An 18,671-nucleotide genomic window follows, 5' to 3' on the forward strand; every position below is an offset into this window, starting at 1 on the left:
AGCTTAATTCATCCCATAAGTGTGACCCTCTTATTTTCGGATCCCAGAGGTATGCTTCAACAGCCTACCATAAGGAAAGACGACTATTGAAGATTAACCTAAGACACCCTATCCACTGCTGGAGTTTGCGTTGTTCCGACTCCTATGATCAAGCCCTCCGAAGGGATGGTCGCTTCAGGATGACACGTAGGCGAACCATAGGAATCTCACAATGAAACCTAATGGAGGAGATCATAGGATACGTTAACACGCATCTCATAACTTGTAGAAATACAAGTAATTTTGACTCTTAAGTTGGAACAATTAAGATTTTTAATGATAATTTTCCTCATTTTTAGAAGAAATGCATGAAATTACTCAAACATTAGCAAACTCATGCAAAAGAATGTTTATTACTAAAATACTGCGACACTAACGCATTATATTGCAGGATTTCAACAAGAAGCTAATGCATGATTAAGACGTGCTACAGGTAAAGATCTAACGCATGGGCCATGCGTCGGAGGGATTCAACGCATAAAAGATTCATTGATTCAGGTTGTTTGTGTCGAATCACCACTTGCAAGTATGGACACCTACAGCAGGTAGCATCTAAAAAGCTTCTGAGTGTCAAGCGATTGACCAGGGCATGGACTTTAATGTTGTCCATCACCAAGTTGGAGATGACCAACGCCTATAAATAGATGAAATTCCTCTAGAGTTTGAAGTTCATAAATTTTCAAGTTCTCACTCTCAGTATTAGCGTAGTCGTAGTTTAGATCTTTAGAAGTTGTGTTGTGGTGCCAAGAAGAGCAGAACGGAAGAGAACCACTATCATCACCAGTCAAGGAGCGGAGGAAGCTGAGCTTGAGAGAGACACTTCGTCCAATTCTTATACAAGTGAATGTACACAACTAGAATTGAGCCAAAGAGATACAAGAGATTATATTCTGCGGCTTGACTCAGTTCCTTTCATTTCATTTATCGCTCTCATACTTTCATCTGATTAAATATTGTTTTTGTAAAGAAAATCTGCTTCTTTATAAATTCACATATTTGGTCTATCACACTTTGCTATTGTTATTTCTTGTTTATGTTGAATGCATCTATACTTTATGCAAAATTTCATTTCAAACGCTTAAGCCATCTTGATCAATTGGTAAAAGAATCTTTAGCTTAGACTATTCGAGAGAATAAATAAGCCACATCAAGTAGAACGCCTAGTACATCTAGAGATAGACTTATTGGTGTTTATTGCATTCTATCTTTGACGCATGCATCCTAGAGATAGGTTTTGTATGTTATTCGCATTGAGAAGTGTCGAATAAGAGTCTAACGCATAAATGAAGATAAGTAAGCCATCTCATCCACATCACATTCTGGTTCGTGTACATTTATCTTAGATCGACGTATACCACTTACATTAAAATCCATTTTCACATGATCCATCATTCACTACTCAACTCTTTTGTATCTTCTTGCACAAGCACAACACCTTAATGTAAATAACACATTTCTTCATACATTTAGGAAATCCCTACAACAGCTACAATGTAAGGTCTGCGTTAGCTTAACCTGAATCCCTGAGTTCGACCCTGGACTTACCAGAAACCTAGATTGGATTTATACTTGGGTCTGATTTAGGAAAACTTGAACGTCAATAGAAGAAGAGTCGTGCGTTCTGTTGCACATCTCTAACGCACCCACGTGTTACAAATATATAAACGCATCAAAGCATCAATGCACCATTCATACTTAAAACTTATTTTTCTAATTTATTTTATACAATACACTCCTACCTCGAATCAAGATAGCAACGAACAATTTTTTGGCGCCGTTGCAGGGGATTCAGAAACAAAACTAACCAGAAATTTCGTTTATATCTTTTGTAGGAACACTTCAGTCCAGGAAGTATTACAAGCTAAGCCTAAGCTTATGAACGTTTATGAGCAAGAGAGCACTTCTGAACTTATATACGACCCCAAGATTGAAAGGACCTTCCGACGTAGAAACCGATCTAATCATCGTTGAAGGTTGAGGCAACAACTTCTCAACCAACAAAACAGGCAACAAGTAATGGCGGACAACCAGGAAAATCAGAACTTAGCTCAACTAGCTCATGCTGCGCAAAATCTGATCCTAATGGCGAATAGTAGCACGCATCCCATGAGGGAGTATGCATCCCTTGTATTGTATGATTTCTTACCAGGAATCATATACCCAATGCCAGATGGGACGAGGTTCGAGATTAAATCTATAATGCTTCAAATGCTCCATACTACTGGAAAATTTGGGGGTGGTCATGGAGAAGATCCTCACGCTCACATAAAACATTTCTTAAAAATGTGTTACTCATTTGTGATTCCTGGAATGACCGCATAAGCGATCAGGCTATCTTTGTTCTCCTACTCTTTGCGTGATGACGCAAAACAATGGGTAAGCTCACTGGAACCTGGTGAAATCACAACTTGGGATAAGTTGGTGGAGAAATTTATGCAAAAATACTTCCCACCTACCACCAACAGAAGGAAGCGTCGAGAGATTATGAACTTTGAGCAAGAAGAAGCTGAAACCTTAAGCGCCGCATGGGAGCATTTTAAGGGATTGGTTAAAAATTGCCCAAACCATGGATTACCACTAACTATCCAGATGGAGAACTTTTATGGTGGATTGAATAGAGCATCATAGATGGCAGCCGACGTAGCTGCAGCTAGTGAAATTATGGATAAATCTTACACTGAAGCTAAGGAGATATTAGACCGCATTGCTAAGCACAACATGGAATGGGTGGACGATTCGTATGATGCAAGAGTTGACAGGAAGAAGAGATCTCAGAATGTTAATTCTATCGATTCCAACGCAATAGCCACACTATCTGTACAAGTGGCTACGATGACCAACCTTTTGCAGAACACATCGCTAGGGAACGCATCAAATCAACAGAAGGTGAATCATGTAGAAGCATTCGGGCAACCCATGGTTAGCTGTGTGGGCTGTGGAAATCTTCATTCCTATACTAATTGCCCACAAAATATGTAGTCAGTATGCTTCATAAAAAACAATCCATTTTCAAATACATATAACCCCGGATGGAGGATCCATCCAAATTTTTCTTGGATGAGAAATCATCAGGAGCACCACTCAGGGGCGAACCAGCAGCAAAGGCAAGGACTGCCGCCTGCATTCCAACCAACACATCAGCCACACCAACAGCCCTTTAATAGAAGAGGACAGACGTCGAGTTCAAGATCTCTGCTTGAGAACCTAATATAAGAGTATAATGCCCAGAATGACGCGTTGCTGAAAAGCCAGGCGTCGTCTATCAGAAACCTGGAGATACAGGTAGGGTAGATAGCGAGTGAGTTGAAGAATAGACAGCCTTGAGTTTTTCCTAGCAACACTGAAACTCCTGGGAATAATAATGGAAAGGAGCAATATCACGCGGTGACATTGCGAAGTGGCAAAGCTCTTGAAGAAAGAAGAATGAATCCAAGAAGCAACAGTCCTTCAAAAGAATGTAACACACGTTCAATGGCATTAGAAGATCAAAAGAAAGAACGCCTGAATCAAGAAGCCATTCAGAGCCAAGCATGTCTAACGCGGGAAAACCTATGGTGCCGTTGAATGCATCATTCCCTAGATGCTTGATGAAGAAGAATGATAAACAACAATTTAAGCGTTTTCTTGAAATCCTGAGGCAATTGCATATCACCTTGAGGGGGCCGTAGATCGAGTTCTGGGCTAAGGTCCACTTGTAGAGGCCTTGGAGCAAATGCCAAAATATGTCAAAATTTTTAAGGATATTTTGACGAAGAAAAGGAATCAGCGAGACAAGGTAATTCCGGTAACGCAGGAGTTGTAATGCATTAGTAAGTAACAGTCTACCCAAGAAATAGAAGGACCCTGGGAGCTTCACAGTTCCGTGTTCGATCGAAGGGTTGGATGTGGGACATGCGTTGTGCGATTTGGGAGCAAGCATTAATCTCATGCCACTCTCAATCTTTAAGACATTGGGAATTGGTGAAGCACAACACACTTCTATTACTTTTCAACTCGCTGATAGAACAATCAAGTACCCTGAAGGAAAGATTGAAGACGTTCTGGTAAAAGTTTACAACTTCATATTCCCAGTAGATTTTATCATCTTAGACTATGAAGTGGACAGTGATGTACCAATTATTCTTGGACGCCCCTTTCTAGCCACTGGGAAAGTTTTAATAGACGTGCATAAGGGAGAATTGACTATGCGCGTAGACAATCAAGAGGTGAAGTTTAATGTGTTAAATGCATTAAAAATCCCAGACAGTGAATATTGTCAACTGAACAGTATAGAGTTTCCTGAAGAAGAAGTGACCCAAGTGTGTGAGGTCCTCACGTTGGAGGAAAACATGAAAGAACCAGAGACGCCAAGTCTGAGTGAGCAACGGATAAAACCAACGCGTCCATCACTAGAGGAACCACCAGAACTCGAGTTGAAATCATTACCTATTTACCTGAAATATGCCTTCCTTGGAACAAATAAAACTTTACCTGTAATTATTTCCACGAATCTTACTGAGCCTAACGAACACTCTCTTTTGCAGATGCTGCAAAAGCACATGCGTGCAATAGGTTGGACGCTAGCGGATATCTGTGGCATCAGCCCATCTTATTGCATGCATAAAATCAGGCTAGAAGAAGGGAAGTCAGGATCAATTAAGCCTCAAAGAAGGCTGAACCCCATAATGAAGGAAGTGGACAAGAAAGAAATCTTAAAATGGTTGGACGCAGAAGTGATCTATCCTATATCTGACAGCAGCTGGGTAAGCCCAGTCCAATGCTTCCCAAGAAAGGGGGAATAACTGTAATAGTCAATAGCAATAATGAACTCGTTCCTTCAAGGACTGTCATGGGTTGGCGCATCTGTATGGATTATAGGAAGCTCAATGCGGCAACCAAGAAAGACCACTTCCCCCTTCCTTTCATTGACCAAATGCTTGATAGACTTGCTGGCAAAGAATTTTATTGTTTCCTTGATGGATACTCTGGTTATAATCAGATTTTGATTGACCCAGAAGATCAGGAAAAGACAACATTTACCTGTCCCTTTGGAAAGTTTGCGTTCAGACGCATGCCCTTTGGGCTATGCAACGCACCTGGACATTCCAAAGGTGTATGATGGCAATTTTCTCTGACTTCTTGGAGAAGACCGTTGAAGTCTTCATGGACGATTTCTCAGTCTTTGGAGACTCATTCCAATCATGCCTAGATAACTTGGAGGCTATCCTCACTCGATGCGAGGAAACAAACCTTATGTAGAATTGGGAAAAATATCACTTCATGGTAACTGAAGGAATTGTTTTAGGCCACAAAGTATCTAAAGCTGGGTTGGAAGTTGATGAAGCCAAGATAGATGTCATAGCTAAACTTCCACCACCATCAAATGTTAAAGCTTTACGAAGTTTTCTAGGACATGTTGGCTTCTATCGAAGGTTCGTTAGAGGATTTTCTCAAATTGCGCGACCTCTNAAAGCTTTACGAAGTTTTCTAGGACATGTTGGCTTCTATCGAAGGTTCGTTAGAGGATTTTCTCAAATTGCGCGACCTCTGAGCACATTACTAGAAGTGAAATGGCCTTACGATTTCAATGACAATCACTGCGACGCATTTGAAACATTGAAATATGTGTTGACTAAGCTCCGGTACTAATAGCACCGGATTGGACGCAATGTTTTATTCTCATGTGCAACGCAAGTGATGTTGCAGCAGGTACCATGCTGGGGTAGAAGAAAGAAAATTTGATACATCTCATCTCTTACGCATCCAAAACACTGAATGACTCTCAGGAACACTGCACAACCACGAAAAAAGAAATGTTGGCTGTAGTGTTTGGCATCGAAAAGTTTAGATCTTATTTAGTTGGTAGGTCAGCAACTATCTACATAGATCACTCAGCCATAAAGTTTATGATGAGTAAAAAGGATGCAAAACCAAGATTAATAAGATGGGTGCTGCTATTACAAGAATTTGACATTGATATTCAGGACATTAAGGGAACTGAGAATCAGGTGGCTGACCACCTGTCCAAACTGGAAAATTAGGAAATATAAGATCAAGAAAATGAAATCAAAGATTCATTTCCTGATGAGAACTTGTTCAGAGTTGAAGGCAGGGAACCTTAGTACGCAGACATAGTTAATTACTTAACTACCAAGCAATTCCCTGGGAACTTCAACTTTCAGCAAAAGAAACGGTTAGTACATGACAACAAATTTTATTTTTGGGATGAACCGTTTCTCTATAAACAAGGCCCCGACTTCATAATGCATCGATGCATTCCGGAGGAAGAGACACAATATATCTTGGCTGAGTGTCATGACTCTCTTTACAGAGGGCATTTTGGTCTCATAGAACCACTGCGAAGATCCTTCAAAGCGGATACTTCTAGCCCACCCTCTTCAAAGAGGCGAGGGAGCATGTTCGTAAATGTGACCCCTACCAACGTACCGAGAATATCTCATCAAGGGACGTAATGCCCTTGAATAATATTCTCGAAGTTGAATTATTTGATATTTGGGGCATTGATTTTATGGGACCTTTTCCCCTGTCCTGTGGCCAACAATATATCCTGCTTGCAGTAGACTATGTATCAAAGTGGGTAGAGGCAGTAGCTTGTGCCAAAAGTGATGCGTCCATTGTTTTTAATTTTCTTACCAGAAACATCTTCACACGTTTTGGAATGCATTTCATTAATCGCATCATTTCTAAATTACTTGCCAAATATAATGTTAGGCATAAGATCGTTACCGCATACCACCCATAAACGAATGATCAGGCTGAGGTAGCCAATCAGAAAATAAAATCTATCCTGGAGAAAGTTGTCAACGCATCGCGGAAAGATTGGGTACAGAGGCTGGATGAAGCACTCTGAGCCTATAGGACTGCCTACAAGACACTATAGATATGTCTCCAACCTCTCTAATATTTGGAAAAGCTTGTCACTTCCCCCTAGAATTGGAGCATAAAGTTTTTTGGGCAGTAAAGAAGCTAAATTTAAACTTGGACGTCGCAGGCAATCAATGCAAACTTCAGCTCAATAAGCTTGAGGAGTGGCGGTTGAACGCGTACGAGAACAACAAGATCTACAAGGAGAAGACAAAACGTTGGCACGACCAACACATTAGTAAGAAAGAGTTTGTTGTTGGCCAAAAAGTTTTATTATTCAATTCACGATTGCGTTTGTTCCTAGGGAAATTAAAATCAAGGTGGTCAGGTCCATTCATTATTAAAACAGTCTTTTTCGATGGAGCAGTAGAATTAACGCGGGAGGATGGCACAAACGCATTCAAAGTAAATGGCCAAAGAGTGAAGCCATACTTTGAAGATGGCATAGAACGTCAAAAGTCATCTCTCGTACTACACGAAGCCAACTGAGGCTCGCATCGACACAAATTCCAGGGATGCTTTCTCTTCCATAATTCCTTTTGCATTGTGTATTTTATTGCTACGTTTGAATTTGCTTTTTTTGTTTTTCTGCGTTTTAAGATTGATTGTTCATTGTTATTGCCTTCATAGTTAGTGATTTACTTGTTTTAAATAAAATAAAATAAAAAGTTGTGTATAATCGGGATGGAAATAAACGGACGCATTAGACTAGCCCAAGTCGAAAGGACGCATCTAAAAAATGCAAAGCACTCGAGTACTTGGAAGCCAAAGACACGTCCCTTCGACTTCGCATTAATTGCGGATGTCAGGCACCGCCTGACGTCACCCCACTCTCTTTCCCCATCCTATAAAAATCGAAACCCCTCATTTTCTTCTTCTTTCATTGCCTTCGAGTTCTCTGTGAAAAAAGAAAGAAAAATCCTAGCACCTCTCGTTTCCTTCACTGTCGTTCGAGCACTTCCCTAGTCACACCTCTTCAACCACGATGTCTTCAGCATCCGATAGTCAGAATCAATCAATGAGCTTCGGAGACGTCTCGTTGGTAAGCTCTTTCTCTTCCTCGTCTATTTCAACATTGCCTCCCTCAAGCCCTCGAAAAACCTCAAAAACCTCCGTCCCTACTAAACTTCTCCATGGCGAGGCATCTCCACCTCCCAGCGCCTGTCTCGGTCGAAGCCCACCAAAACACCCACAAAACCTTCTTCTAAGACCACCCAACAGCCCAAAACCACCCCTAAATCAAAACCCAAAACCCCTTCAAAACCAAGGCAGCATCCTTCGTCATCCACGGCTGCCAAGAAGTCATATACCAAGCCCGCCCCACCACCATTCATTCCAAACATCACTCCGATGGGTGCGACACATGACTCCATCCCAGCCTACCTCCATAACGCCTCATCGCCAGCCGTGCGTCCACCTCCTCCATTGTCAATCCAACCCTCGGCCACCATCTACCCAATTGAAGCAGACACATCCAGCCAACCACGCGTTCACCCATCATCATCTCATCCCCTGGGTCGCCGCATACCCCATCCGGTACCCCACCATTCACTCCACCTAGGCCCAGCTCTGACAGTCCTGCGTCAGAGCGAAACCTCGAAGAATTGACAGAATTGGTTCGAAGGGACGAGCAAGAAGTGTTTGGAGCTATCTTGGCAAGTCTGAATCAAGGCCAAGAAGAAGAGCAAGTGATGTGTTCTGATCCACCCAACGCATCATTTGAAATAGACGAAGCGGAGTGCTACGCAATGATGCTCAAAGTGGAATTAGAAGAAGAAAATGAAGAAGATGAAGAAAGGGGACTTGGCCCAGACGCGTCGCAATCATGCCAAACTGACGCGAATGAAGGGCCCTCAAAAGCAAAGAGAGTGACGAGAAAAAGAAAATTAATCTTGAAGGAAGAAGATGAACAGTCAGCATCCGGTCGTGACTGCTCTAACGCACCCATGTGATACAAATATATAAACGCATCAAAGCATCAATGCACACACGTGTCAATAGAAGGAGTGTCATACGTTCTGTTGCACATCTCTAACGCACCCACGTGTTACAAATATATAAACGCATCAAAGAATCAACGCACCATTCATACTTAGAACTTATTTTTCCAATTTATTTTATACAATACACTTCTAGCTTGAATCACGATAGCAACGAACAACGTCCCTCTCCCACTTACTATGAACACTTTCCCTATTCACCTTGCTATTGACCCATGCAAACACTTTCCAAAGGGAGGCTGCGCACAAGGTGTCACGAAATCAAGCATGGATCTCATGGTGTGAACTCTTAAGGATGTGAGAGCCAAAATTTGATATATCACATATATCAATTTTCTCCCGCTAAAGTATTCTAATACTTCTAGAGTTTCATTATACTTAGTTAAAAACCGGCTAATGAATTTATCTAAGTCTTTTTAATTTGCTCAATATAACACTTATATTAAATAATTTAACAATACTTGATTTCATTTATTAACTCTTTAATGAAATCAATCATTTATTGCATGCTTATAAAATATTTTTCCAATTCACCTTCCATGTCGATTCCCAAGTGGAGATATTCCATTTTCGTCAGCTTAAATACCCTCACCTAGACAAAATGTTTCTTAGACAAATGTCCCTTATGAGCAATTATTTTATCAATTTAATCTTTTAACAAAATTCATTTTAATTCTATTAAAACAAATTAAAAGATTAACCTATTTCTAATATCATTAGGAAAACTTCCAACATAAGTCTAGGTGAATTAATTTTAAACCATTTAAAATTACTTTGGATCTATGTTTGCATGCAACTCTACATTATATTTTAGTGCTTTATAAACCTATAAATTTGCATCTAATGACATTAATTAAATAGAAAAATTAATTTACCTAAGTCATGTCATGCTCAATGCAAATTCCATTTTCATTTATCAAATATAACATTTATATTAATCATACATGAAAATCAAGCATTCATATACATCATTCCATCATTCACTATAAAAATTATAACACAGCATGATGCATGAACATGCTTAATGTGATCATCTAAGAAGCACAGACACAGATACGGATACATGATACAGATATGATACGATACGGCGATACGTTAATTTCTAAAAAACTAAGATACGGATACGTTGAAGATACGTATTAATTATATATATATATATGTGTGTGTGTGTGTATATATATATATATACACACACACACACACATATATATATGTGTGTGTGTATGTATATATGTATATATATATATATATATGTTTGTGTGTGTGTGTGTGTATATATATATATATAATGTCTAATTAATTGCTATAATACATATTTTTTAAGTTAGATTATAATAGATTCAATAAGAGAGTGAAAACTTGAAATAATGTTGAGTAATTGTTGAGTGACTAGAGTAGACGGTAGGAAAGAAGTAGAAGATGAAGATTGAATAATGAAGTTGGGGATGAAAGATGTGTGAATCATGATTTAAATAGTGAGAGAGAAGGGAAGAATATGATTTAATTACGTTTTGGGTTTTTTTTAAAATTTTTTTTATGTTTTATCATTTTAAATTTATTTTGTTTTGGATTGCTCAATTTAAGTGGACTTTTATGTTTGGAAGTAATTTTAAAATGGTTGAAATCACTCTTGTCATTTTCAAAATCACCGTGAAACATGTTTAATTCTTCAAAACTAATTTTGATGATACGAAAATTGCATTTAAAAGTGTATTGAAAATTAAATTAATTTTGAGTAATTAAAATTGTGTTTTCAAGTGATTTTAAAAATGAAAAAAAATGATTTTTGATGATTTTAAAATCACTCATAAACATTCACTAAAATAAAATGGGTTGTAGGTTGGGCTTAAATTTGAAACAAAAAATTGACCCACGTATCTGGAAGCAGATACGTGTATCTGAAAATTAAAAATAAAAATTAAAAAAACAGAAACTTTAAATTACGTATCAGACACATATCTGCCACGTATCTAGACGTATCCGTATTGTATCCATATCTGATACCGATTCTCTGCACAATTAGAAGTATCTATGCTTTCTAGGTGATCATACATCCTTATAACATAACACTTATATTATGATGCATGAGCATGCGAATTTAATCATGCATCTAATTATGATGTATGTACATGTTTATCCTAAGGTGGAAACTTTTTAATCTATATGACATACAATATGTAATACGTATTCAAACATTAATCTAAACATACATCCAATGCATAATTAAATTAATTTAAATAATAAAAAAATTGACCAATTTTGGCACCCTAATGAAAAATTAATTAATTAAATTAATATATTTGTAATATTAATTTAATTAATTAAAAAAAACAAAACAAAACAATTAGGTCAAAAAAAGAGCTTCAGCAGCAACCTCCTCGCGCATGCGTCGCCATGGTTCTGTCAAAGTTCTTAGTGTCACAATGCCAAGGGGTAGTGTTGCGACGCTACGACTTCCTCACGTTGCACCTCGCCTTTCAGCATTGCGATGCTACGAACTAAAAGGTAGAATGTCTCTGTTTTGCACATTTTCTGCTCTAAACTTTCCTCGAACACCTCCATTTCTCCCAATCTCTTAGGTTCTCTATCGATTAACATGGACTTACAGACTCAAAGGAAGAATTAAAATGCCCAAAAATACAATGGGCCCTTATATTTTAATCACGTTAAAAGCTAATCTAAGTGCCAAAATAGAAACATCCAATTTTGCAGACCTTCATTCAAAATGCAGATTTAAAGTCCAACCTCTAAATTGATTTTTGTCTAGAATTACAAAAAACAATGATGCAAGAAATTGGCTCTGATACCAATTGTTAGGATCGAATCCCCAGCAGAAGCATGTGAATTCCTTGCATCTCGTTAACCGATTTTTGAAGAAACAAAAATGATGCTCTAAAACATAATGTAGAAGGATAAATACACTATAGGCATGCTTTAGATGAAGGAAAATAAGAAGGAAGAAGCATTCTTACCTTTGAAGTTTCTCGAGCTCCTAAAACGATCCTCTCGCTTTTCCGATGAACACGATCTCGAACACGAATGTCTCCTCAAACAATATTGAACATGACCACAAGAACAACCTTGTTATTCTCTAGGATTCTAATAGAATGATAGGTGGCATCCAACTATTGGGAGATAGTGAAGATGAGAGAATTCCTTGGAGAAAGTAGAGAGGATTTCTTTGGTGGCTAGGGTAAAAATTGCAAAATTAAAAATTGCCCTAAAAGGGCTATAAGGAAGATTTTATATGGAGAAGGGTTAGCCCCTTGTCCAAGTCTTTACCAAATTTACCCTTGTGCACAACTAATTAAATAACACTTTTTTATTAATTAGCACATTAATTAAATAACCATTTATACATTAAATCCAATTTAATATATACATTTAATTAACATAAACATCATATGTTTATGCAGAACACCTCTCTATTAATTAATTAATTAATTCTTTGTGAATCTAATTCACTTAAATTAATTATTTGAATCTCATTCAAATATTTCTCTCCAACTTAATTTAAATTATGGATCACATCTATAATCATTTACATATTAATCATATTAATATACAGTTTCCTCAAATTGATTTGAACAATTCAAATCATTCCATTTTAATATCCTTTAATAAGCTAACTAGAGGACCTGGTGGACCTGCAGATCGGAAGCTCCAATGATATGAGATTAATTGGCTAAACTCATTAACCAAATTAATTGATATTCATCAACTGTGGGTACACTCCACTACAAACCCACAGCTGCACTTTTCTCATTACAGATATACTTCTCTATCTATGGATATAGACCAATAACAGCAAGTAAGTCCTTCACAAGTGTCCATAACACCAACTGGGTAAAATTACCGTTTTACCCTTGGGTTACCTCTATATTCTTAAGTATCAGTGTTCCTTTAATGAACAACCTATTTATGGTCCAACAAATAAACAGAAACCCTCTTCGACCAATGAAAGGGTTGAGCCCTTTATTCAAGTCTCGTATGTTGGGGTTGATATCCTAAATCTCGTGGGTTCTATAGTTTGTAATTATAATGTACAAACGATTTATTTATTAATAAAATCTAAGGAATTTTATTCGACATTTAGTAGTATTAACATACAAAACCAATAAACTACATCCGAGGTTTTCTTCTGTAGCTTAAACATATATATAGAGACGTATGGGTAGATCATGTTTAAGTGATAACCTAAATGGTCTATTAGATAGATAAGGTTGGGTACCTTATCCTAGTGACACTACGAATACGACTCGCTTTGTAGATGTTACAATTGTTGTAAAGTGCTACATATAATCTGATCTTGATCATTCATGTAGGGACATGGGAGCAGGGATGTTCTATACACAAGGGTTTGTATAAGACTGGACCACGAAATGATTAGTTTCATTATATAATGTCATTAATAGTAGAGACTTATATTTCACTAGGATAACCATTGATGACATAACTTAAATCCTGAGTGAGTTGTGAACTCCTGCCTATGAAGGCGGTCCTTTGATTTGTATGGGTGAGAGTGGTCAGATTGTCGACTCAATAAGTCTACCATTTTAGGGATTCGTCTGATTGAGGAGTTGGGAACATAGCTACACAAGACGGAATTCACTCATTCCCTAATGTCAGGGTAAGTAGATAAATTGCTCCCTTAAGGGTTGATTCCAGCACTTGAACAATGTGGCACTACACCCTCTCTTGGCCCGAGAAGGGTTTTGATCATAATTTGACTATGACATATTGTTAATTAGATGGATCAGTGGTATCTAAGGAGTTAAATGCAACTACAGGGGAAAAACGATAATTTTGGTCCAGTTGTACTTACGAGCAATGTGTGGAGGGTCATCGCGCTGTTGGCTGGTTATACACAATAGACGCAAAATATATTTATAGTGCAAAGAGTGCAGCTGATTTTCTTTGGTGGAGTGATTGACAGTTAATGGATGTTGAGTAATTTACTTAAAGAAGTTTAATTATTTATTCAAGTACCATTGAAGCTTCAATCTATAGGTCCATAAGGTCCCCTTTTTAGCTCAACAGGGATTATTAAGAATTAATTTTGGATTAATTTTAAGGTTTAAATTAATTGAGGGAATTGATTATATATGATATGATTAATTTAGATTAATTATATATGATACAATTAATTTAGATTAATTATATATGATATAATTAATTTAAATTAATTATATGTGATATAATTAATATAATGTATTTGATACATTATAATATAAAGTTTATTTTGAGAAGAATTAAATGTTTGAATATGATTCAAATACTAAATAGTGGATGTGATTCACATAATCAAATTTGAATTTAATTTATATTAAATTCCATGAATTATTGAGAGTTTTAAAACTATAGATTATATTATATTTTATATAATGTAAACTATAGTCTATGTCTTATATTTGATATAACATATAGTTATATATATAAAAAGTTAGTTATTATATATTTTTTTTATTATTGATTAAATTATTGTTAATTTAATTTTAAATTAAAGGGAGCCCTCCCCTTAATACTCTCAGAGAAGAACATGTGAGTGGGATGTTACTTCTTACCATCTTCTTCTTCCTAGTTTTTTACATAGAGAAGATCTTTGAACTCTGGGTTATTCTTTTTTATCTCCCAGCAAGAACATGCAAAGAATTATCCTCTCTTCTAAATCTTTCCCCCTCTCCCAAAATAAAGAGAGCCCACACACTCCTGTTATTCTCATCCTATCCTAAGGAGAATACAGAGAATTACCTCTTGGGGGTAACCATCTTGGATTCTTGTTTTTGGTTCGAGGAGAATTGAAGAGTTTATGAGCGGTAGGAGAAGGAAATCGTGAAGACATGTGGCTTTAAGGGTAAGTAATCCTAACCTTTCTTTCCTTTTGTTTATTTTGAAGCATGTTGCAAAAATTTTAATGATATGCATAATGTGTTTCTCTGTATTTTAATTACTGTGAAATTTAAAATTGGAACCGATCCCTGCTTCCGCTATGGATCTTACAGTCTTTCACTGGAGACACCACTTAATGAAACACTCATTTATTTATCCTAAAGTCTAGAAGGAGTGAATTCCATCTTGTGTTATTATGTTCCCAGCTTCTCACCCGATCTTGTCCCCAAAATGGTAGGCTTTTTGAGTCCGTGAACTAGCCATTCTCACCTATATAAATCAAAGGACAATCCCTCATGAATAGAAGTTCATAATACACTCTTAGACTAAATTGTCTAGGTCATTCAATTAAAATAAGAACCAAACTAGTTAACGACATTACATCTAGTGGTTACTATTTCACGGTCTGGTCTTATGCAAATTCATTGCATAGGATACCCCCACTCATTTGTCACCTACACAAACACGTTAGACCATTGCATTTATATCAAATACAAACTGGGTCGTATCTATAGTGCCACCAGGATAAGGTACCCATCCTTATCCTTATACTATAGACCTTTAGATTATTTCTTAAACATTGATCCATATATGTCTCCACATACATAGTTCAAGACTCCTAAGGCAACATTGGATGTTAGTTTATTGGATTTAGGATTATTAAGACAAAATAGAATACAATAAAATCAATAACATTTATTAAATTAACACCGATAACTCTTTATTCATGACAATCAATTAATAACATTTATTATCTACGAGTTTTAGGACATAAAATCCAACATAGTCTTCCAGCATTTATAATCCTTTATTTCTTGTAGTTCTTTAAATTTTTTTTCACCCGTTGAACACATCTTGAAGCTATGAATTATAATTTAATGAAGATCATTCTTTTATCATTAGTCATGAGTTGAATTCTCTAAGGGGTTCAGTTATGTGGATACTCTAGGATTTTATGGCTTGAGCAATGCTTATGTTTCATATCTCTTTGACTTAAGCATTTCCCTCATTGAGTTTATGAAATCATATTGTTAAATTAAACTAATTACTTATTTTAGCTATCTACTAGAGTCCTAATGCTTAGAAGATTAGGATATAAATCGATGTCACAAAGTGATATGGGATTAGGAGCCTAGAAATAGAAGGGTTAGTCGCCTTAAAAATAAGGGACACCGTAGGATAAAGAATCTTAGCTTAAATTAATCTAAGATTTAGCTAACCATAGAAACATTAGGCATTAGGTGTTTAGATATCCTAAAGGAATTGAACATAAGACCGAATAGAAGTAGTTTTCTATTCATGCATATTTCACTGTCTTGGTATGATGCGGCTGCATCACTTACAACTTAAAACCCGAAAGGTTAGAACATAATTGTATACTTGTTCAACACTCTTGTTTTTTTTTATCAACATTCAACCTAAAAACTCACTTATTTACTAGTTACCTATTCGTTTGCATCGAAAAGCTCTTAGACCATATTTTTTACTTCATAAACAGTGTAAGCTTGCATTTAGACCATATTTATTCTCATTTTCATTATTCATACACATTTGGTCGATCAGTTTCATAATTACGTTTATATAAAGGGACTTGTTAACATTGAAATGGGATAAGTTGTAGGGTTCATAATGTATGAGATGAGTACCAAAAAATGCAAGTACAATTCGACAATAGATATCACAAAAGGGTTGATATTTACTGTCTTCACATCTTTTCCTAGGATAAAAAGGTAATTTAGGAGGGGGTGTGACAAAGGTTAAATAATTGAAATTGTTTTAGGACTAGAAACATTTGGGGATGAAAATTCTTTAGGGGGGAGACGGTAACATCCCAAAATTTCTGGTGAGTTAACTAATAAATTCCTTTTTGAGCTAATGGATTTAAGCTTCTCAATTTTTTAGTTACTATTTCTTTTGGGCTCAAATTGACTTAGGGAGACCAAATGAGAGTTCTTGACCAAGTCAAAGGCCTAAGTAAATATTAGGGTTTGACTTGAAAGAACAAATACTTTCATCTTTTTATAAAGGCGCCACACGAACCCTCCCCCTAACCATCTTATAAAGTTGACGTTGCAAACCTCAACCACTTCTGCCACCAATCGTCACTGTTGCCTCCTCGAACATCGAATGTCGTCTGTTGCTGATCATCGTCGATTGTCGTGCATCAACCATTATCCGTCTCAGGTGAGAGGGTCTTCCTTGTTTCTCTCTTTTCTTTTTCTCTCTTCAAACCACATTCTTCTAAGCTAATATGGGGCATGGCCGCTGGTTCTTGGTCGTGGTTGCTTTTCACGTTAGGTGGTTGTCTGAGGTCCGACCAACAGTCATTGGGGTAAGTATTCAGGCTATTTTTATTTAGGCATGGTTGAGTTTTGGTCTGTGTGATGTGGGTTGTGTTTTAATACTTTATTTATATTGATTTAAGGTTGATTCAAGGTTCGATTCAAAGTTTGGTGAAGGTTACAACGGTCGTCCAATGGGTCATTGACATGTTTCGGTAAGGTTTCAAAACTTTTTAGTCTTTTGGGCTTGCTATAAAATTGGTGGGGGCCCTTAAACATTGTGTTGATGTTTTGAATCAATCAATTTTGGGGGAAAACAAGATGAGTTAGGCCAAGGTTCAATTTGAATTAATTGTTTAAGGGATTCTTAGCATGTGATGCTAGTGAGATTTAGGCCCTAAACTTCGAAGTAAATTGTTGTGGTGATTAAGTTGGATTTAACCTTGATAATTTTTTGTTAGAGTTTGAAGCAAGGCTCCCTTAGGCCAAAGGGGATTTTATTTCATAATCTTTGGGTTTCATTCGAGGTAAGTAATGTTAACAAACTTGGTATAATGTAAGTGCACTTATCAAGTGTAATATAATAAAATTGTCAAGATACCGGATATCATCCTCTAAAGATCAAATGTCTGAATTATGCTTAATTATTATTGAATTGAGTTGATTTTATCTAAGGGTTGGTCTTGTGATGATTATTTTTAGTTTTGAAAATAAATAAAATCAAAGTACAGACAAGTGTAAAATTTCAAGAGACAAGGGCGTACGAGGATGTTATTTTTTTCTTAATTATTTCATTAACTCATGCAAAGATTCCTATGGATTATTGTGTTTATGATATGTTTAAGTCTAGAAATTACTTTCTAGATTATTATCTTCCAATGACAATATTTTACTAATCACTTAAAACCAAATTAAGAAGCATGACATTAAGATAGTCATGATCAGCTTTTATTATCAACCTAACTATTTTCATGATAGATCAGATAATGATCCAACATCCTAGATCCATAAACATACAACCTATCCAATTAAACAATTAATTTAACATGCATTGAGGATCAATCAATGTATTAAGTACAATAATATTGGAAAACAATCAAGAACATAACATCCATAGAAAAACATACGCATTACCTTAAATCCATAATAAGTTAAGTTATTTGAAATAATGGTTGATTATTTTATATATGCAATTATCAATTAAAGAAATATCCAAGGTTATTTTATGAAAGTATGTAGTAGAGATATAGGTGAATCATATTCAAGTAATAACCTAAATAGTCTGTAGTATATGGATAAAGTTAGATGCCTTGTCCTAGTGACACTATGGATTCGGTTTATTTTGTAATTATTACAAGAGTTGTAAAGTATTACAAATGATTTGATCCTAATGACATGTTAGTGGAGGTATCCTATACAAAAATTGGTATATGACTAGATTGCGAAATGATTTATCTCTCTTATAACACCGTTAACTGAAGAGATTAACATTTCATAGGATGACCATATGTAACTTAACCTCAATCCTGAGTGAGCTATGAACTCTTGTCCACAAGGCTAGTCCTTTGATTTGTATGGATGAGATTGGTCCGACTTG

General features: G+C 36.4%; 1 non-coding gene across 1 annotated transcript; it reads right to left on the bottom strand.

The window, feature by feature from the left end:
- Positions 1 to 2,508: 2,508 nt before the first annotated feature.
- Positions 2,509 to 2,612, bottom strand: LOC120089623. The gene has a single exon (XR_005485296.1). It is a non-coding gene; the product is annotated as a small nucleolar RNA R71 (small nucleolar RNA).
- Positions 2,613 to 18,671: the final 16,059 nt, after the last annotated feature.

This window comes from Benincasa hispida, chromosome 10, assembly GCF_009727055.1.
Source record: "Benincasa hispida cultivar B227 chromosome 10, ASM972705v1, whole genome shotgun sequence".
In the NCBI taxonomy this organism is placed as follows: Eukaryota; Viridiplantae; Streptophyta; class Magnoliopsida; order Cucurbitales; family Cucurbitaceae; genus Benincasa; species Benincasa hispida.